The following is a 23866-nucleotide window of genomic DNA, read 5'->3' on the forward strand; positions in this document are numbered from 1 at the left end:
CTAAGTTATTGAAGAGCAGACGCAATCAGGCAGTACCATATGTTGGTCGTCATCCACAGGTAGAGAGAGGTTCAGATGAGGAAATGGAGGAAGTGGATGACATTAGGGATGTCATTAGGGAGGCTATGACTGACATCTACCAACATATAGATGAGGTAGAAATGACAAACCAGGATAGACATAGTCGATACGAGCAGTGGAAAGCCCGGAATGAGTACGAGCATTCCAGGCAATGACAGCATGATAGATGACACTATCATCAGCATCAGATCATGAGCCAGCTATCACCTCAGTATCACTATGTACCGACTTGACCTGCTTACTATCCTCTACACCAGCCCGATATGCGACCACCATTTACTCTCGACGACCCTAACCAGGCCTATTAGTACGCCTATCACCAACCATGGAACCCGACCGACGACATGAACTGGAACCCCTATCCAGATTGATATAGTTCCCGTTGGCGATTTCTATGATTTTTATCTTTTTATTATTTCTATTTATTTATGTTTAAACACATTATATTTTGATACTTTTATGTAAGTTTTAACATTTTTATTATTTTGTACTAATATTTCATATTTGATTTGAAAGTGGGATGTTAAGTCCCATTTCAAATTACTATGCATGTTTATATTTGTATGTATGTATATTGTCAATTGTATACAACAGGGTAAAATAGCGCATTTTCAAAGACTGGCATTAAGTTAAGCAAAAGCTACTAATTTTGACGACAAAACGAAAAATAAATGTGATGTAACAACAAGACGGAATGAACAAATGATGTACACCATTTATCATTCAGCAAACAAACGCCAATATGTTTGGAAACTTTGGTAAAATTTAATCATTTTTCTACGCTAATCACCCTCAATAATTTAAATTGTTACTGATTTCTTGCAAATGAGGGCATTGCAAGATCTTAAGTGTGGGAAGGGATTAAATTCTTTCGGATTTTTAAAATTTTAACTTATACACTTGGTTATCATTAAAAATACTAGTAACGCAGTAGTTGTATTAGAATCTAGTGCTCTCTGATAATAAAGAACAGCCCTAGTCTTATATACTGACTACCCAATTCTAGTAAAATTTTTCAAAATTTTCAATTAAATGAATTCAAAATCATGTTTATACATATTTATGAACGATAAAACTAGGTGTTAACACTGAAATTATTGTTACCTCAGAAAGGACATAAATTGAGAAACAACCCAAAATGTTAGAATTCATTTAAAATGGAATAGAGGACAATAAAAAGGCAATGAAAGGAAAATAAAAGCCAAGTGTGGGAAAAATTTACCAAGTTATTTAAAACATATATCACATATTTTTGTACAAATAACTGAAGATACTTTTGTTTTGGACAATTTTATCAGTTTTACCCAATTTCTTATAATATATTTGAAAGAAAAGATGGATCTACACGATGAATCAATTCCATCATTAAAAGGAAGTAAAGTCTTCTGAAAAAGACACGCGCTTCTTGATTTAGGTCAGGAAGTTGTCGTCCAGACCAGTTGTAGAGTCTACGAAAAACCTCAAAAAGTTTTCTCAAAAATCAGCTGGAAATCCACGGACCTAAACATCAAACAGGGTCGCCAAGTGGTCAGACTTATCCTAACCATTAGAGGATCTGTCTCGTAAAATGGGGAGGGCGCCGTGCAAATTAGCTTGATAAAACTAATGAATCAGATCCCCAGAAAGGATAATCTCCTTAAAAATCAAAAATCAGCTTTTAAGACTGATATTACTCAATCCTTGAGATTGACTTTTAAAGATTGAGAATTCAAACTCATGGAATTCGATGATATCTAAACTCGAGCTTGAACGAGAAAATATTTTGATCAAAATTACAAACCGATTTGATTTCTGAAAACCCATTTTTAATGCGTTCATTACAATTGAACGTAAAATCCTAGGAATTCACCTTGAATTCATTAGGTCACCTGAACCAAATCGGGTGTCAACTGTAAGAACAGTGGTTGCATAACATGGTCAAAGACAGGACCTTGTGCCAGACCGAAAAACTATAGGGTGATCTTTACTATTGCTCTTACCAAGGATAGTAATTGCATCCGACACGATATAGACCATAATTAAAAGCATGTCAGGGGACATTGCCTTAACAGTTACTTGTTCAACACTTTCCTTTATAACCGGACGGTAGTTTACCGAAAGGTAATATACGGAGCAAGTAAACTGGACTTGTTGCTTTCCCAATACAAGGTTAGCAAGTGGGTGACACAAAACCATAAGTTTTGAGCTAAAATTTTCAAATTTGAAACCCACCAAACCCACAAAAACATTTTGCAAACACCGGTGAAGGGTTATTCCGGAAAACTTATCTAGGGTAAAAGCTAGATTGAATTTACAAAAGATCAAATGTTTTCATAAAGATCCAATTTCCTAAAGGATCTAAATTTTCATAGTCATGTGGGACTGTAAACCACATCGTTACTACCATTGTTCATACCGCCGTATAGAAATCACTGATGTACAAAGTGTGAAGAATAAAGAAGTGATTCTAGTATTTTTATTTCAAGACTATATTGCTTGAGGACAAGCAACGCTCAATTGTGGGAATATTTGATAATGCTAAAAACGAACATATATTTCATAGCATTATCCCTCAAGAAAGACAAGCTTTTGGTTGCAATTGTTCTATTTACAAGTGATATTCGTTTAAATAATAAAAGGTGAAGACAAAAGACAGATTCGACGAATTGAAGACGCAAACGACCAAAAAGCTCAAAAGTACAAAGTACAATCAAAGTGGTTCAAATTATTAATGAGAAACGTCTCAAAATTACAAGAGTACAAGACGCGAAACGCAAAATACAAGATATTAAATTATACGCAAGGACGTTCAAAAATCCGGAACCGGGACCAGAGTCAACTCTCAACGCTCGACGCAACGGACTAAAAATTACAAGTCAACTATGCACATGAATATAATATCATATATATAATTAATTCTTAAAATTATATATATATATATTATATTATTTAATAAAACCGTTGGCAAACAAGAAAACAAACCTGTGTGAGCTGGAAAAGCAGGCCATGCGATCGCATGGCCTGGAAGTGTAATTTCCATGCGATCGCATGACCCTAAATTTTGGGTCAGGTCCTATAAATTTCGCAGTTTTCAGCCGAACTTAACACATCTCTTTTTCTTTCTCCATCTCTCATATATATATATATATATATATATATATATATATATATATATATATATATATATATATATATATATATATATATATATATATTATAATTTTAATTTTAATTTTAATTTTAATAATAATAAGGGTATGTTAGCGAATGTTGTAAGGGTGTAAGTCGAAATTCTGTCCGTGTAACGCTACACTATTTTTAATCATTGTAAGTTATGTTCAACCTTTTTAAATTAATGTCTCGTAGCTAAGTTATTATTATGCTTATTTAAGCCGAAGTAATCGTGATGTTGGGCTAAATATTAAATACGGGGTAATTGGGCTTTGTACCAAAATTGGGGTTTTAACAAAAGAACGACACTTGTGGAAATTAGACTATGGGCTATTAATGGACTTTATATTTGTTTAATTGAATGATAGTTCGTTAATTTAATATAAAGATTTACAATTGAACGTACCTATAAATAACCATATACACTCGATCGGACACGATGGGCGGGATATTTATAAGTACTAATAATCGTTCATTTAACCGGACACGGGAATGGATTAATAGTTAATGGACTTATTAAAACAGGGGTGAATTATATACAAGGAAAATTGGTATAATTATAGTTTAAGTCCCCAATTAGTTGAAATATTTGACTTCGGATATAAGGATAATTTGACGAGGACACTCGCACTTTATATTTATGACTGATGGACTGTTATGGATAAAAACCAGACGGACATATTGAATAATCCAGGACAAAGGACAATTAACCCATGGTACTAAAACTAAAATCAATACGTCAAACATCATGATTTCGGAAGTTTAAATAAGCATAATTCCTTTATTTCATATTTAATTGCACTTTTAATTATCGCAATTTTATTCATTGTCATTTTATTTATCGCACTTTTATTTATCGCAATTTCATTATCGTTATTTACTTTACGCTTAAAATTAAGTTATATTTATTTTTAATATTTTACATTAAGTTTTAACTGCGACTAAAGTTTTAAAATCGAAAAACCGGTCATTAAACGGTAAAAACCCCTTTTTATAATAATAATACTACTTATATATATTTATATATTTACAAATATAGTTTTAAAAATATAGCGTTAAATTTGGCGAGTTCCCTGTAGAAGAACCGGACTTACTAAAAACTACACTACGGTACGATTATGTACACTGCCTATAAGTGTTGTAGCAAGGTTTAGGTATATCCACTCTATAAATAAATAAATAACTTGTGTAAAATTGTATCGTATTTAATAGTATTTTGTAGTAAAAATATAACTATTTTGTACCCCTTCGCTTTAACATCAATAACTTATATACACATAGATGCAGATGAATTAAAAATCACATCATCTCCATTATTTCTTTCTTTCTCTACTTCAACCTTTAATCACCATGAACCGCTTCGCCACCATCTACGGTCATTTGATCACCACCTTTCTCCATCTATCTCATCTCTCTCCTAGTTATAACCAAGAAACAACCATCGTTACTAAAATTTCTGTTTTTTTTTTTTGTTTCTTGATTCGAAACCTTCACCACCAATCACCACCATGAACCATATATCACCAAGAAAACCCACGATCACAAACCCACCACCATCGCTTAAATTACTACAATTGTTTAAACGAAAATCACCATCTTCGGTCACCTTAACCGAAGCATCGATCAACCACCATTTCAACAATCAAGTGTACATTTTCCTGTTGCCATTTCATTTTCTGTTTCACGTTCGAACCACCACCTTCATCACACATAAGCCCACTTTCTACTTATGCTTTTGGTATGCTAATCGAAAGATCAAAACCACTACCACCTTATTTTAATCTCGGTCTTCGATCACGTTTAGCCATTCACCATCCACCACTTTTACGCCACCCCACCACTCACACCTTGATCAAACCACCACCGAGAACACTCAACAACCGAACACCGTCATCATCTAATCACCACTACCATCACTTCCATAATCTCCAACACCACTCGAACACCACTTCATCACTCCTTCCCTACCACAGTCACATCCGTCACCTGCTACTACCCAAATCACCCTCACTGTCCAAACTGCAGCTGTAACTCCTGTCCGTTTTTAATTTCAAACCGAAAACCCAATAAAAATACACTACTACCATTTGATCACGAAAAGTTGTTGTATGTTATCTGTTTTGAATGAATACCTCAAGTCCAGTAATTAGAAACCTTCGTTGTTATTCGAAAACCTGCACTTACGATGATAATAAATGGAAGTGGCAATGCTACAGTATTTTTACCCACTGCATACTCGATCACTGCTATCGTTTCTGCTGTAGTCTTTTCTGTATCTTTTTCTATTAAATAATGAAGAAGATGAGTATGATAAATAGTAATGATGGTAAAGATAGATGGAATAAAAGATGATGATAACAATTATTATGATGATACGTTTGCAGACGACCCCACCTCCCACCGAATCACTTCTTCAATTCTGTTTGAGATTATACAAAATCAAAATTTCCTTTTATTTCTTTTGGGCCGTATTTTCATTTTATGTTGGGCCATTTAAATCTTACTCTTGGGCACTAGAGCAACTTGGGCCAGGAGAATTACACACTCTTCATTTTCTGTTTTCTTATTTGACTGCAACATACACACATATTGTTTAATGCGACGATGATGATTATGATCATGATGGTATGATTATGATATCACGAAGACGATATTGATGGTTGATAAAGATGATGATAGCGAATGATATAAATATTGATGTTGTAATAGCAATATGAAAAAGATAAAAGAATTAATACGTAGTAAATAATTAAGCGTATAAGGGTATTTCCAGAAAGTAGTGATCGGTTTGTTGGTTAGGCGTGTGGTTTTTAAGCGAGAGGTCTCAGGTTCGAGCCCAGGCAATAACAAATTTTTTTGGGAAAACTTATTAATTCTTCTAAGGTTGTATTTCATAATCATTATTTTTATTATTATTATTATCATTATTATTTTATTTATTATTATCATAAATATTAGAATTATTATTAGTAATATTATTAACATTATAGTTATTAATATGAATATTAGTATTATTATTATTATTAGAAAAATCATTATTTTCATAATAATTATTATTAGTATTCATTAATATTAAAAATATCATTTTTATAAAAATTATTATTTTTGTTATTATAACTACTATTATTATTATTATTATTATAGGATGAAACAACTTTTTAATTATTATTATCAATATTATTTTATCAAATAACTATTAGTTATATAAAACCATATTTACTATATATAACATAACTATATTAACATTTTTATAATAAATATTAATAAATGTAATTAATTAGGTTATTAACGAAACACATAATTAAAATAACAATTAATTCATTAATAATACATAAATTTGTTCGATTACCATTATATGTGTTAATATATATATATATATATATATATATATATATATATATATATATATATATATATATATATATATATATATATATATATATATATATATATATATATATATATATATATATATATATATATATATGTAAATGATATAGGTTCGTGAATCCGAGGCCAACCCTGCATTGTTCAGTTCCATCGTATGCATATTTTTACTACAAAATATCGTATTGTGAGTTTTCATTTGCTCCCTTTTTAAATGCTTTTGCAATATATATTTTTGGGACTGAGAATACATGCGCTGCTTTTATAACTGTTTTACGAAATAGACACAAGTAATTGAAACTATATTCTATGGTTGAATTATTAAACCGAATATGCCCATTTTTAGTCTGGTAATCTAAGTATTAGGGAACAGACACCCTAATTGACGCGAATCCTAAAGATAGATCTATTGGGCCCAACAAGCCCCATCCAAAGTACCGGATGCTTTAGTACTTCGAATTTATCATGTCCGAAGGGAGTCCCGGAATGATGGGGGTATTATATATGCATCTTGTTAAGGTCGGTTACCAGGTGTTCACCATATGAATGATTTTTATCTCTATGCAGTGCGAAATGCCTGATATGAGATGATGTTTATGAGAAATGGAAATGCAAATCTTGTGGTCTATTAAAATACTGAAATGATTGATTACGATAAACCTATGAACTCACCAACCTTTTGGTTGACACTTTAAAGCATGTTTATTCTCAGGTATGAAAGAAATCTTCCGCTGTGCATTTGCTCATTTTAAAGATATTACATATAATCGTTCATGGCATATTTATGACAGTACCTCGCAATGGGACCAAATGTTGATGACTTCGTCCAGGTGGATTAGGACGGGTCACTACAAACCGAACGTGTTGACTTTTTCATTGACTTTGACTTGACCAAAGTTGACTTTTATTCAAACTTAACCAGTACCTTATTTAATCATTATAACCTTGCTCTTATACTTGATTCTTGCATAAAACTTAACAACTTGATTCACATGCTATATAATCGAGTCGTAACGAGCCATATGACTAATTGAACAACTTTGACCGACCTTGTGTTTCACCGATATTGATATGACCTACTTGTTTAGGTCAAGACTAGCATTCGTTCTTGCACACGTTTACTTTGTGAAGTACCTTTATACTCATGCACTCAAGGTGAGATCATAGTCCCATCTTTTTAACAACTTTTATTTCTTTAAATCATGGGATGAGAAACATATACGTTTTATACTTTTATACTTTGGACACAAATACGGAAACAAACATTCCACGTGCGAGTTAGAACAAAAAGCCTCAATTCAATTATCATTAGTTACACTTGTAGGGTGTAAACGTGAACTTATGTTGTGTGGATCCATACGGGCTTGACGCGCCCTCATTCGGACGGTTCGCTACCGTTAGCGGATGAAATATATTTTCGGGTATAGTATAGGTTCTAACACTATGATAACGGGTTTCGTAAAACAGTTAAGTCTTGATAATTGGGTGCTCGCGAACGTACAACAACTTTGGAATGAAAACGATTTGGATAATCAACTTTATATTAAATCTTGTGGTTCAATAAAACATACTTACTAAACCTATGATTTCACTAACGTTTTCGTTGATAGATTTTCTATGTTTTTCTCAGGTCCTTGAATGCTAGGTGATACATGCTTCCGCACACTATTTTGATACTTGCTTGGATGTCGAGTATACATGCATACATGGAGCGTCTTTTGACTTTACTTTAAATTGTGTCGCATAGGTTTCATTTGTACCTTAAACGTTGTAACGTAACTAGTTGTTAAACTACTTTTGTAAACTTTGAAACATCTTTACATTTGAAATGAATGCGACATATTTTGGTCAAACTTTGTTTTAAAGACTTATGACCACGTTACGGGACCTAAGTTGACGGCGCCGTCAATGACGATTTTGTCGGGTCGTCACATGTGGTATCAGAGCATTGGTTGTAGGGATTTAGAGTTCATTGGTGTCAAACCCGAGTCATAGGGTGCATTAGTGAGTCTAGACTACAACCGACATATAGACTTGAAGTTGGACTTGCTTGACTACTTGTACATTTATACTTGAACTCTTCTATTCGTATCTAACTCCTTTTTCATATTAATCCACGTTATTTAATTTGATTGACACGCCATCTTGACCTTATGAGGTGATGTCGAGTGCACATATGAATTAGGGTAATATAATTTTCGGGATTATATTACGGTGACTCATGTGGACCTTGTCGACAAACATAAAGAATTTAGGGTGGGTCAAGGAAAATTTTCTCTCTATCTTTATTCCATATCACGATTAGTATTATTGAGAATACTAATCAACGGTATTCTTGTGTCTTGAAGGAAAAATGGCTCACCGAGGTCAACACAATACTCCTCCCGAAACTCCTGAACAAGCTCTGCAACGAATGATAGCCACCGCCATAGATGCGGCCATGATCGGTCACTCCTCCAACAACAACCACAACAACAACAACCATATAGCCGGTAATTCAAATGAGGGATGCTCCTACAAGAATTTCATGGGGTGCAAGCCTCACACTTTCAATGGAACCGGGGGACCGGTTGCTTTCATCCGGTGGTTTGAACAAAAGGAAGCCGTTTTTAGCATAAGCGGTTGCCGGGACCAAGACAAAGTCAAGTATTCCACCCACACGTTCGCCGGTATCGCTCTCACATGGTGGAACACGTATGTGCAATCGGTGGGTACCGATGAGGCTCACGCACTCTCTTGGGCCGATTTAAGGGAAAAGATGATCACCGAATACTTCCCACGTGAAGAGACTCGAAGGCTCAAAAACGAGCTAAGAAGTTTAAAAGCGGTCCGAAATGACCTTAAAGCTTATAATCAACGGTTTGCCGAGCTAGCCCTAATGTGTCCGGCCCTCGTGACTCCCGAGTCCCTAAGGGTTGAACTTTACATGGATGGCCTCCCTAAGAGCATTAAACACGGGGTAATGTCATCCAAACCCGCTAACCTACAAGCAACTTTAAAGATGGCCTGCCAATTGATAGAAACGGTAGATTAAATTGATGTGTCGGCACCAAACGCCGAGGATAAATTGGGTGGAAACAAAAGAAAGTGGTAAGCCTCTCAATCAAGCAACTACAACAACAACAACTACACCAAAAAGTCTTTCACTTCCGATGGCAAGAAAGGTTATGCCGGAAATTAACCTTTTTGCAACAAGTGCCACAAACATCATTAGGGTGAATGTGGCAAGCCATTTTGCAACAAGTGTCAAAGAAGTGGCCATGTGGCCAACGATTGTAGAAATACCGCTCCCGTTTCTCAAAAGGGGCCTAATGCACCAAAAACGGGTGTTTGTTATGAATGTGGCTAACCGGGTCATTATAAGAACGCATGCCCAAAGAAGAAAGCTAACCCCAATGCACACGGCCGAGATTTCAACATTAACACCGAGGAGGCCCGAGATGACAATGAATTAGTCACGGGTACGTTTCTTCTCAACAACTCTTATGTCTCTTGCTTATTCGATTCGGGTGCCGATAAGAGTTTTGTATCCAAGACCTTGAATCATTCTTTTTGCACTCCGCCACTCCCACTAGATACTACTTATACCATTGAAGTGGCCAACGGGAAACTATTGAGTGCCGACATATTTTATTGGGGGTGTACGTTAAACTTATTGGGTAAAGAGTTTGAAATTGACTTGATACCTATAGAACTAGGGAGCTTCGATGTAATAATTGGTATGGATTGGTTAGCCAAAATAAAATCTCACATCCTTTATGATCTTAAAGCAATTCAAATTCCTATCGAGAATGGTGAACCCTTGATTGTCTATGGCGATAAGAGTTGCACCGGACTTAACCTCGTCTATGGCGATAAGAGTTGCACCGGACTTGTGACGACCCGGAAATTTTCGACAAAATTTAAACTTAATCTTTATATGATTTCGACACGATAAGCAACGTCTGTAATGTTGGGTCTCAAAATTTTTGAACTATTTACATGGGTTCAGTTAACCATTGGCTATGCCCGATGATTCACGAACAATTGTGTGTAATTAAATATGTAGTATATATATATATATATATATATATATATATATATATATATATATATATATATATATATATATATATATATATATATATATATATATAACATTTTGGATTAATAAATTATACTTTAATCAATTGAGATTAAAAATGTAAAATAAAATACAGAATAATTAAGTCATTATTAAAATATATATATATATATATATATATATATATATATATATATATATATATATATATATATATATATATATATATATATATATGAATACGATTTCTATATAACGATTATATGTATATTATATTAAAATATATAAATATTAAATATTAAATGTATGTTATTATATATATATATGTTATATAACTAGCAAATATTACAAAATTAATAAATTAAAATATTAATATATCTAATTACAAGTTAAGGCAAATGTTATATTAATATTATTATTATTACTCTCAATAATATTAAAATCTGTATTATTAATATTATTAATTGTAATATAAAAATATAGATATGAAATTTGATACAAATAACATGATATATCTTAATTATTATTTGTATAAAAATTAGATATTATTATTATCTTTATCATTAAAAATCATTATTATTATCATTAATAATATTATTATTATCATTTTTATTATTATAATTATCATTATTTATTTTTAATATTTGTATCATTATTATTAATATAATGGTTATTATTATTCCTATAGTATTATTAATAGAAAATAATACAATATATTATTAGTAACATTAATTTTTATCATTTTTATGATAATTAGTATTAATATTTATTTTTATTATTAATATAATAATTATTATTATTAATGTAATTATTAATTATTAATATTATTTATATAAAATTATATATAAATGGAATTAGAATCTCAATTTGTTACAAGTAGCTATCATTCTGAATTCATATTGATTTCTTATCCCTAATACTGTTACCAGTCGAAATCAAGCTTCAATTAGAGACAAAATCTGTTAGCAATCCTTTTCTCTTTTTATTTTTTTTACTTATTTGCTGTACCATTTGATTCCTCTTGTCGACCTTAATTTGCTATAAAACTTGACCAAATGCAGTGTTAGGGATACCAGTCGACCTACAATACCACTTAACAATTACAACTACCCTTTTACAGCCTCCAAATTATAGAATTAAATTAGAAATAGAAAGAACACAGGCCCCTGCCCTGTTCTTACTCCATTTTTCAAATCAAACGATTTCGTAATCAATTTCAATTTGTGTTAATGTAGTTCTGTTCTAAGTCTTCCATTAAAACTTTCTGGAAAGATTCAAATCCCAATTTTTAGTATCAAGTAAGAATTTTGAAGTCAAAGGTTACGTTTCAAAAGTCAAACTTCTTGTTCATCAATAAATTCGAATTGGTTTTGATGTTATTAGTTCAATTAAAGATCCAGAAAGTTTCTAAATATGTTTTACTAACTAATTCATGTTATAAGTTTTGTCCAAAACTGTCTTAAATTCGAAATTTGATTTTAAGTTCATGTTCTTGAGCTTTGAAAAAGCAAATACTCACAATCGATTCGTATTTTAAATTCTGTTAATGTAGTTTTTTGGGAATGTTTTACTCAAACTTTTTGCAAAAATTGTAAGTTCCAATTCCTCATAACAAATCCAAATTTTGAAGTCAAAGTTCTGTTTTCAAAAGTCAAAGATTTTGTTCATGAAGAAATTAGAAATTGTTTTGATGTTTTGAATTAAACTGATGATGCAGAAAGATTACATGAACGATTTGGAAACTTTTTCATGTTATAAGTCTAGTCTAAAACTATCTACAAATTAAATTTGATTTTTTGTTCTTGAAGGATTTTATCGAACTGTTACAACAGACCTTTTTATTATTATTTTTTCTTTTGTTTAATTGAAACTGTAAACATTATGGGCTATTTAAATCGTGAATTTTAATTACGTTTTGAATTTTGGTCAATTAGTTTGTGTAAGGAGAGTGCCGACTAAGTTATAAATAGAAGAAGGAGGAGAATAGGAAACGAATAAAACGGGTTATAATTAAAAAGAATCATAATAAATCAGAAATGGAAGGGTGGTGGGATGGTTAAGAGTGTTAGCGGGCTTGCGAGAGGTCGGAGGTTCGAGTCCGGTTCATGACAGTTTTTTTTTAAAAGCTTTTGAGGTTAGTGAATCCGAGGCCAACCCTGCATTGTTCAGTATCGTCGTATGAATATTTTTACTACAAAATATTGTATTGTGAGTTCATTTGATTACCTTTTACTCTTTACATTTTTGGGACTGAGAATACATGCGCTGCTTTTTTAACTGCTCTATTAAATGCTTTTGAAATATATATTTTGAACTGAGAATACATAAATTGCTTTTATAAATGTTTGACGAGATATACACAAGCAAAACATTCCACGAATGAATTATGAGGATATGATAATTGACACCATTGAATTATGTAGACATGATAATTGCCACCATTGAATTATGTGGACATGATAATTGCCACCATTGAATTATGTGGACATGATAATTGCCACCAATTGATGTGAATGTTATGTATCGAGAGAATGATTTTTATACACATGTTATGTGTATTAGTTTTTGTGCACGAGATATGTGTACGGTTACTAAGATTTATGAAAAATGGATTGCGTACACGAGAAAGGTGTACTGTATTTAAAAGATATCGCATGTACATTACGGGTGGGTGTAGGATTCGGGCCCATTTGTACCATGCAGCATTTAAATCTTGTGGTCTATTAAAATGATGAATTTTATTGTTTTAAGATAAACCTATGAACTCACCAACCTTTTGGTTGACACTTGAAAGCATGTTTATTCTCATGTATGAAAGAAACCTTCCGCTGTGTATTTGCTCATATTAGAGATATTAATTGGAGTCATTCATGACATATTTCAAAAGACGTTGCATTCGAGTCGTCGAGTTCATCAAGATTATTATTAAGTCAATTATAGTTGGATATATTATGAAATGGTATGCATGTCGTCAACTTTCGATGTAATGAAAGTTTGTCTTTTAAAAATGAATGCAATGTTTGTAAAATGTATCATATAGAGGTCAAGTACCTCGCGATGTAACCAAATGTAATGTATTCGTCCAGATGGATTAGGACGGGTCGTTAAAATTCGCACCTTGGAAAGGTGTAATCCGTTTCGGGAAACGTGGAAAGCTAAATTCGCGATATATTGGTCCTTTTGAAATCTTGGAGCGTATTGGACCCGTTGCTTACCATTTAGATCTTCCGACTCAATTGAGCTCCGTTCATCCTAATTTCCATGTATCAAACTTGAAGAAGTGCCTTGCCGAGCCCGAACTCGTCATCCCCTTCGAGGAGCTTGCTATTGATGACAAACTTCATTTTGTAGAAGAACCGGTTGAAATTGTGGACCACTCCGTCAAGATGCTAAAACAAAGTAAAATCCCGATTGTCAAAATCTGTTGGAATGCCAAAAGAGGACCCGAGTTTACTTGGGAAAGACAAGATCAAATGCAAAGAAAGTATCCTCACTTATTCGTAGAGTTGGCAACGCAAGATCCCGAGAAGGAAGCAACACCTACTACATCTACCTAAATTTCGGGACGAAATTTCTTTTAAGGAGTAGGTAATGTAATGACTCGTCTTTTTCCGTTTACTTTCCGTTTAATTTATTTAAAGTCCGTTATTTAATTTTAACATCACCGTTAAAATGCGTATTTAAAATAACTCATATGGTTAATTCACGCACCTGCTTTTAAACTCGGGGGACTAATGTTGCCAAGGGACTAAAGTTTCAACTAGGTCAACTAGTCAACCATCTCCTCTCCACCATTCATTCACCTCCCTTTTTCTTTTTGATACTTCCATTTTTCCTCTCAACCCACTCAACAAAGAATCATCATCTAAATCATTTCAAGGAAGCAAACATCAAAATAAATTACATATTTAGAATCCTTGCATCTTCCTCTTCAATTCCATACCAACTTCATCTCTTTTGGGGTAACTTTTCAAAAACTCTAGATTTCTTGTTCTTGGTCTTTAAACTTAAAAGTGTGTTAATTGGTGTCTATGTGTGATGACCCGGAAATTTCTGACCAAATTTAAACTTAATCTTTAACGTTTCTGACACGATAAGCAAAGTCTGTAATATTGAGTCACGACAGTTTTGGAACTATATTCATATAATCAATTATTCTTTGACTGTTCTCTATGATTCACGAACAATATATATATAACTTAATGTGCATATATATATATATATATATATATATATATATATATATATATATATATATATATATATATATATATATATATATATATGATTTCAAGTTATTTAGTAAACGATAGTAACATTCGTTTGTTAATTCGATTGATATTTAGATAAGTGAACTAAAATATTTAAAATAAACAAGTAAAACACTAATTTGCTACAGTATTTTCGAATTGCTACAGTACCCAAAATGCTACGGTGTTTTCAAAAATCACTATTTGCTACAGTAAAAATTGACTTTGCTACAGTAGCTTTGCTACAGGAAAAAACTATTTCAAAAAAAATTTGTATATATGTATATGTATATACTACGAGACGGTAATTTATAAAAGTAAATGACCAAAACACTCGAAAGTTTAAGATACACTTTGAGTGATATAATTTAGGGATAATTTAAGTTTATATTTTGACAAAGGTACGAGTCACGAAACAAAAAGTACTAGTTTTCTCAGCGTACGAAAGGGCGTTCGAAAAACCGGAACCGGGACATAAGTAGAGTGATGACATACGACTTATCAGAACAAAAATTACAAGTCAACTATGTATGTGAATTTAATATAATATATAATTAATTCTATAAATTAAATATATTATATATAATATAAAATTATGTCGACAAACAAGAAGTTAAAAATTTGTGAGCTGTCCCAGGGTTCCATGCGATCGCATGACCTTGAAGCACAAATCCCATGCGATCGCATGGGGTAATTTTTCAGGTATGATTGCTATAAATTGCAGTTTTTGGCTCGAGATAATCACACACATACACAAATATAGATATACTCCGTAATATTATTTTTTATTATTATTATTATTATTATTATTATTATTATTATTATTATTATTATTATTAATAAGATTATTATTAATCTTATTATTTTTTTATTATTAGTGTTATTATTTTTGCGATACAAAAATAATAATGTACATAAAATATTACGACGGAGTGATGTCCAAGTAATTTTAAAAACGTGTTTCCAAGCAAGCTAGAGCTAAGGAAAATAAGGGTTATTGCCAAGAAAATTATGGGTAATGTTCGGGGGTATTTTTGTGAATCAAACCTCGTGTTTATCATCTCCGATGCATCTACGTGCTTTCCTGCAATATTGTATATCAATATTAAACAGTGAGTTTCATAAGATCCCTTTTACTCTCTACATTTTTGGGCTGAGAATACATGCAAATGCTTTATTAACCGATATACAATATTTATATGCGTGAGTTTTATTTGCTCCCTTTTTAATTGCTTTTGCAATCTATATTTTTGGGCTGAGAATACATGCACTTTATTTTAAACGCAATGGATACAAGTACATACTAAATTCTACACCGAGTTTGAACCGAAAATCCCTTAGCTTTGGTAACTAGTAACTGCCAGTTATAAGAACTGGTGGGCGCGAGTAGTTGTATATGGATCCATAGGGCTTGACATCCCCGTCTGTTCCAGGTATAGAAACCCTAGCCTGAACTATTAAACAGACGTATGCTATTTGAGTTTAGTACACGTTGGTTTGCGTGTATTGTACATGTTGGTTGCATGTATGTTAAAACAGGGGTACTTATTATATAGACGTTAAAGTTTAGTTATCAGGGTGCTCAATTTCGTAGAATATTTTGATAAACGTTTCTGGATGAAACAACTGAAATCTTGTGATCCACCTTTATATACAGATTATGCGCAACATTAAAACTATGAACTCACCAACCCTTGTGTTGACACTTGTTAGCATGTTTATTCTCAGGTTTCCTAGAAGTCTTCCGCTGTTTGCTTAGATGTTAAACAAGCTATGTGCATGAAGTCTTACATGACATATTTTTCAAGGAGACGTTGCATTCACCAAATCATCACTATGTATCTTATTTTGACTGCATTGTCAACGGAAATACTGTTATAAACTATTATTTATGGTGATTGTCTATATGTAGAAATCATCAGATGTCGAAAACCTTTGATTTAAATATTCATTTATGGTGTGCCTTTTCAAAAGAATGCAATGTTTACAAAACGTATCATATAGAGGTCAAATACCTCGCAATGAAATCGATGAATGACGTGTTCTTCCAAGTGGATTTAGAGCGATCGTCACACTATGGCTCAAGTCTAACATGAATATGTGATTTATTTGCTCGATCTTGTCATTTTGGTGTAACTAGCATGAACTTGAAAAATGACTTGTTTAATCTTGAGTTTTGGTTGATTAAATGTTGTTAGATGTTAAAGTGCATGTATTAAATATGTTACTAGCATCACTATCTTCAAATTGGTATGTAGGTTGACTTAGAAAGACTCCATTAACATGATTGTTGAATTTATGATTTTTGGTTAGGGTTTGGTAGTCTTAAATGTAAATTTTGATGCATTAAATGCTTTGCAATGTTGTTTGTAAGTGTTTAGTAGTATTGTATGCATAATTACCTACGAAATGGCGTATTATATGTGTTCATTTATTTTCCGAATCACCAAATTGTATTTATGAACTTGAATGTAATTAATGAGGAACATTTAATGCGAATTATGTTGTTGTAAATGTTTAGTTTAGTTATTGTTATCAGTTCAATTGAACTACTAGTAATGGGTGTTTTCAAATGACATACAATAAGCGTTTTCCATGTTTGTTGACCATAATTTGTGTTTTGGTGAAAATTGGTTCGAGACTTGACCACTTGAAACTTCCCAGAAATCTGTCCAAGTGTCTTGCCGCGGCGCGGCCAACCTTGGCGCGGTGCGACTCAAAGAGTGTTTTGAAATTTTCCTTAAACCAAGGTGTGAGGCATCAGGTAAGCCAAAGTGCCGCGGCGCGGCATATTCCGGGATTGGGGGATGTCCAACTTTGCGTTTTCACGTTTAATTCTAACTATGCTACGCACCTCCGATTAACATGTAACTTGTCCTAACATGCTCATATATGAATATATAACTCAGAAAAATTGTCCAAGACCCGACCCGATCGTGTTGACTTTTTCGTTGACTTTGACTTGACCAATGTTGACTTTTATTCAAACTTAACCAATACTTTATTTAATCATTATAACCTTGCTCTTATACTTGATTCTTGCATAAAACTTGACAACTTGATTCACATGTTATATAATCGAGTTGTAACGAGCCATAGGACTAATTGAACAACTTTGACCGACCTTGTGTTTCACCGATATTGATACGACCTACTTGTTTAGGTCAAGACTAGCATTCGTTCTTGCACACGTTTACTTTGTGAAGTACCTTTATACTCGTGCACTCAAGGTGAGATCATAGTCCCATCTTTTTAACAACTTTTATTTCTTTAAATCATGGGATGAGAAACATATACGTTTTATACTTTTATACTTTGGACACAAGTACGGAAACAAACATTCCACATGCAAGTTAGAACAAAAAACCTCAATTCAATTATCATTAGTTACACTTGTAGGGTGTAAACGTGAACTTATGTTGTGTGGATCCATACGGGCTTGACGCGCCTTCATTCGGACGGTTCGCTACCGTTAGCGGATGAAATATATTTTTGGGTATAGTGTAGGTTCTAACACTATGATAACGGGGTTCGTAAAACAGTTAAGTCCTGATAATTGGGTGCTCGCGAACGTACAACAACTTTGGAATGCAAACGATTTGGATAATCAACTTTATATTAAATCTTGTGGTTCAATACAACATACTTACTAAACCTATGATTTCACCAACGTTTTCATTGACAGATTTTCTATGTTTTTGTCAGGTCCTTGAATGCTAAGTGATACATGCTTCCGCACACTATTTTGATACTTGCTTGGATGTCGAGTATACATGCATACATGGAGCGTCTTTTGACTTTACTTTAAATTGTGTCGCATAGGTTTCATTTGTACCTTAAACGTTGTAACGTAACTAGTTGTTAAACTACTTTTGTAAACTTTGAAACATCTTTACATTTGAAATGAATGCGACATATTTTGGTCAAACTTTGTTTTAAAGACTTATGACCACGTTAAGGGACCTAAGTTTACGGCGCCGTCAATGACGATTTTGTCAGGTCGTCACAATATCCTAGTCTAACTTGAGTGTACTTGAATTCTCTACACATTTATGATCAGTATATAACTCAATTCCATGCATGTTTTTCCAGAATTCGAATAAATCACAGATTCATCAACAAAACTTCATTTAATCGTAACTTACGCATACGGTAACGAAAATACGCAAATCCAAAGCCTAAAATTATTAGTTTTTTTGAGAGGATTCTAAATATGTAATAATATTTAACATTCAATAAAGTTAAGTTTCTGTAATCATGCAAAATAAATTCGTGATTAACCCTAATCGCATCAAACAATCAAATTAACGCAAGCAATTAACGATAACGCATATAGACTTGAGCAATAGACCTCTTACTCTATTGAGCAATAGACCTCTTACTCTATCAAACACTAACAAAATCAGATCTATATCAATTAGGGTTTAGAGAAATATACCTTAGATCACTAAATCGTTTATACCAACGCGTAGCTATCGTCGTGAATTGCAACGCTTGTGTTGGAGGTTTAATCTAAAAGTGAAAAATTAATGGTGTTGTGGTGGTGATTGTGGTCAACGAAAGAGGCAGAGAAGGGAGGGAAGGATCGACTGATTTAGGGTTGGGAATTATGAGTAGTTTATTTGTTTACTAGTATATTTATAGTTAGGCCCTAATTACACTAAGTAACAACCAAAAGCCCAAATTAGAAAATAAAGGGGAGGGGAGGGGGTATTCAGCTGAATGGGGCCCACTAGGGGTGCCCGGGCTCGTGCTGTCCATTAACGTGTAATCGTGGACCGTTTCAAGTGCCGTTTAAACGTACCGAAGGCTCGGAATGCTAAATCGATCGTTAGAACGCAACCAATCATTTAATTTATTAAAATACCAATAAATAAATATTTTACAAAGTTAATAATTGTTAAAAATAAACCCGAGCGTTTCATTACTCGAAAAGTAGTTTTGTAGTTATTCAAACCGTATCCTTTTTATCGTATTTCACTATCCGAAATAAGTTTATTAATTAATATTGACCCATATTAATTCACGTAACCCTCCAGGGATCAAGTATGCATTTAATATACTTAAACACATATAAATTCAAGTAATCACCGTTAAAACGATTAACATACAGTTAACGGAAGTGACGGAAAACGCAGGGTTGTTACAGTTTAGGTTAGGGTTTAGGTTTGGGTTTAGGGTTTAGAGTTTTCGGGGTTTAGGTTAGGGTTCAGGCTTTAGGGTTTAGAATTAGGGTGTAGGGTTTCGAGGTTAGGTTTAGGGTTTAGATTTACCGTTTAGGGTTTATATTTAGAGTTTTGGGTTTAGATTTTAAGGTTTAGAGATTAGGTTTAGGGTTTTGGGTTTAGATGGTTTAGGTTAGGGTTTAGATTTTAGGGTGTAGGGTTTTGGATTTAGATTTAGGGTTTAGGGTTTATATTTTGGGATTTATAGTTTTTAGGGGTTAGGTTAGGGTTTAGAGTTTATGTTTAGAGTTTTGAGTTTAGATTTAGGGTTTAGGTTAGGGTTTAGGGTTTAGATTTAGGGTTTAGATTTAGGGTTTAGGTTTTAGATTTTAGGGTTTAGGGATTAGGTTTAGGGTTTAGAGTTTAGGTTTAGGGTTTTGGGTTTAGAACTAGGGTTTAGGTTAGGGTTTACGATTTAGATTTAGGGCTTAGATTTAGGGTTTAGAGTTTAGGTTAAGGGTATAGGGTTTGCGTTTAGGGTTTTGAGTTTAGATTTAAGGTTTTTGGTTTAGGTTTGGGTTTGGATTTTAGGGTTTAGATTTTAGCGCTTAGGGTTTGGGGTAAGCGTTTAGATTTAGTTTTAAAAACAAACAATTTAATAGCTTTACCAATACTAATACTACTGCTACTATTATCATAAGTTGTAGTATTTCATTATATTCTAAAACATAATTCATGTTTTGTTTTGTATTCATGATATAATGAATGACAGTTTGGATATTTACCAGAAGACCAGTAGTGAGTGTGATAATTAATCACTATAGCAACAAAGACTTAAATGGATATGTTCGTGTTTCTGTGGGTAAATCAGAACAAAGACGTTGCTTCTTATTTGCGTTTCTAAAACTGTTGGTAACCCAAATGAGTTTGGAATATAACTTGATTTGCACTGGAATTATAAAACACACATGAAATGTCACCATGGACTTTGTGATAATGAAGTGCTACTTGAATATTCTTAAACAAATTATTTCAAACCTACTTGTGAGATGCTTTTATTACACTACTCGATTTAAATACATCGTTATTAGAATTTTAATTTCTTAATTTTGAGAATTCGCCGGTATTAAACATACTAATTTGTAGACATGATTATCTAAATTGGAACACAAAGTGACACAACTTAACAAGGAAATACAACTAAAAAAATGAAGTTTCTAAATCACGTACTTTAATTTGTAACTATATATTTTATGTGATATATAACACTATATGACATAGTGTATTTGATTATTTAGTTGTTACTAAGTCCGTTACTTTAATTTAAACATCATTTTTTAACATTTAAACTTTCGAAATATGATATTGTTTATTTGTGTTATCATGGTTAAAATTGTCTAATAATATCATCATTTCATAAAACCCGCAATATCGCGGGTCTTTAACTAGTACACACTTATAACTTACAAAAATATACACATCTTATTAATTTAAGCTTCAAGTAAATAAGTCATCTTGGTGACCGAATACGCCATTCAAAACACTCAGCTCATTAATGCCTATGTAAACAAGCCCTTTGTTGACTATGGTATGTGAATAATTCAAATCAAGATCCAAATTAATGAACCCGACTATACATTTATTACGACAGCAATATATTATTGGTGAATAGTAGTTCAGAATTTAGATTTATGGAGACCAAACTCATATATGGGTCGGTGGTTCTAAGTTGTACTCCTTCACCTCTAGTATTCGGTGGTAAAACTTAGAGATTGTAACATGAGGGCACAAATACTAATTTGAGAGGGAATAATAGTATAGAAAAATATTTTATACTTCAAAACTATAAAATATTACATTAATTTTTTTTTGCAGTGAGGTGGACCCCTCATTTGGGTTATCTTATATTCCACCCGTGTCCATATTAATTGTCTACATACAAAAAATACATATTTTAAAATATGTCCTAAGTACAATGTACTTTTTATTCTGTTTCGTCCCTTATTATTTACTTATATCTTTGTATTGCATGCAAGGTTGTAAAAAACGTGAGTCGAGGACGCGTCGGTCGGAATTTTGGAGGGACGAGTCGGTAAGACGGGGACGAGTCGGTCGAAATCGGACTATTCATTTGACGATCGAAGTATTTGGACATGTTAGCCACTATGCTTTGTTAGGCTGTAGTCCTCGGACATGGCAGCGTATCTCTATGTAGACGATCGAAGTAATTTTATGAAGCTACTCACAACTCCCAAGATGAGTAAGGTTGATCTAAAGAAGGTTTAAGAAAAATAGGCTATGATGATTTACTTATGGGAGTTGGATCGAGCAACGAAAAAAAAAAAGAATTCGTATCTTAGCGGAGCAACTTGTAGGTTGCTGCCATGGCGATTCATTATTTGTTGCTTGATTTCATACACATATATGAGCCTTATATATGTAAACAAGCCCTTATATATTTTGTTTTTATCAGAGATGTTACTGTTGGTCACGCGCAGCTTCGTATTGAACTCTGATTTTCGCTTTTGACTTACCTGACAGGTACTTTGCTATTTATGATTATTGAACTTTTGTTTAAACTGTTATGTATGCGCTACATTTTCGTTGCAATCAACTTTTAGCTCTCTGCAAATAAAAAACGACGCCTTACACCTCTCCCAGATAATACTCCATTGGTCTCAGGTTAGCTTTAATTTATAGTTTCTCATCTAATCAATTTGTAATTGTTCTATACCCAAATATTATATATATACGTAAATTTTCTTATCTTTGAAGATGAAGTTAGTTTTTAGTAATTCAAATTAACTTAGATCTTTTTGATGAATCATTGAATGGTTATCTATTAAGTTACAGTCTACATGTTATTTACCTTTTAAGCTTACAACCTTAAGCAACTATTTAGGTTCAAAATCGCATTTGTTATATGATATAGTTCATATTTGAACTTACATGATATAATTTTGTGATATAAATGTTAGACGTAATCGTAACATAATTTATATTTTCATACTTATAGGATATGATGTATATTTCAAAGTTATCAACTTACAGATTTAGTTAGAAGCTATGTTATTAGCATTCATGAAATATGTTATAGGATAGATCGAACCTTGAGAATTCGCATCAGTCATTTCTTTGTGTTGCAATTGAAGGTTGCACTTCGCTAAAAGAAAATGATATTATTTATGGATTTCTTTCAGTTGTAGGTTGTTGTTGTTGGAGCTTGGAGGTGTGAACTACTTCCAGTTTCATTTATGTTGTCAATTTGTTGCGTTATCTTTCATTTATTGTGTTTGCTTTATTTCATTTTGGCTACTATGATGTTCTCATTGTCCTTTTAGATTAGCAGTTGCAGTGTCAAGTGAGTTAGAGTTGTATTTTATGTACATGTTAATTAGTTTTTAAACGTTGCATACATGGCAGTCATAATGTGTTTTTTTTTTTGTTGTTCTCGGGTTGTTTACGTTGCCGAGAAAGAAGATGTTTACCCGAACTACAAACAGTGTCAACTTTGTTCGACACTTGCTTTCAAGCATTGCGTCATAGTCTCAACAACAATATAGGTAGCGACGTGTTTACTGGTGCCCTTACTCGACAAACCAAAAGGTCACTTCTTAAATATTCATTTTTTAAACACTATTTTGATTTTTTTTTTATTTTTTTTATTTTTTAAAGGCAAACCTACAATCTACACACGAAATCACGAATATTTACATCTCACTGCCTCAAGTGAGGCTTGAACCCACAACCTCTTGATTAAAGGGTTACTC

The sequence above is a fragment of the Rutidosis leptorrhynchoides genome, chromosome 3 (assembly GCF_046630445.1).
Source record: "Rutidosis leptorrhynchoides isolate AG116_Rl617_1_P2 chromosome 3, CSIRO_AGI_Rlap_v1, whole genome shotgun sequence".
Taxonomy (NCBI): domain Eukaryota; kingdom Viridiplantae; phylum Streptophyta; class Magnoliopsida; order Asterales; family Asteraceae; genus Rutidosis; species Rutidosis leptorrhynchoides.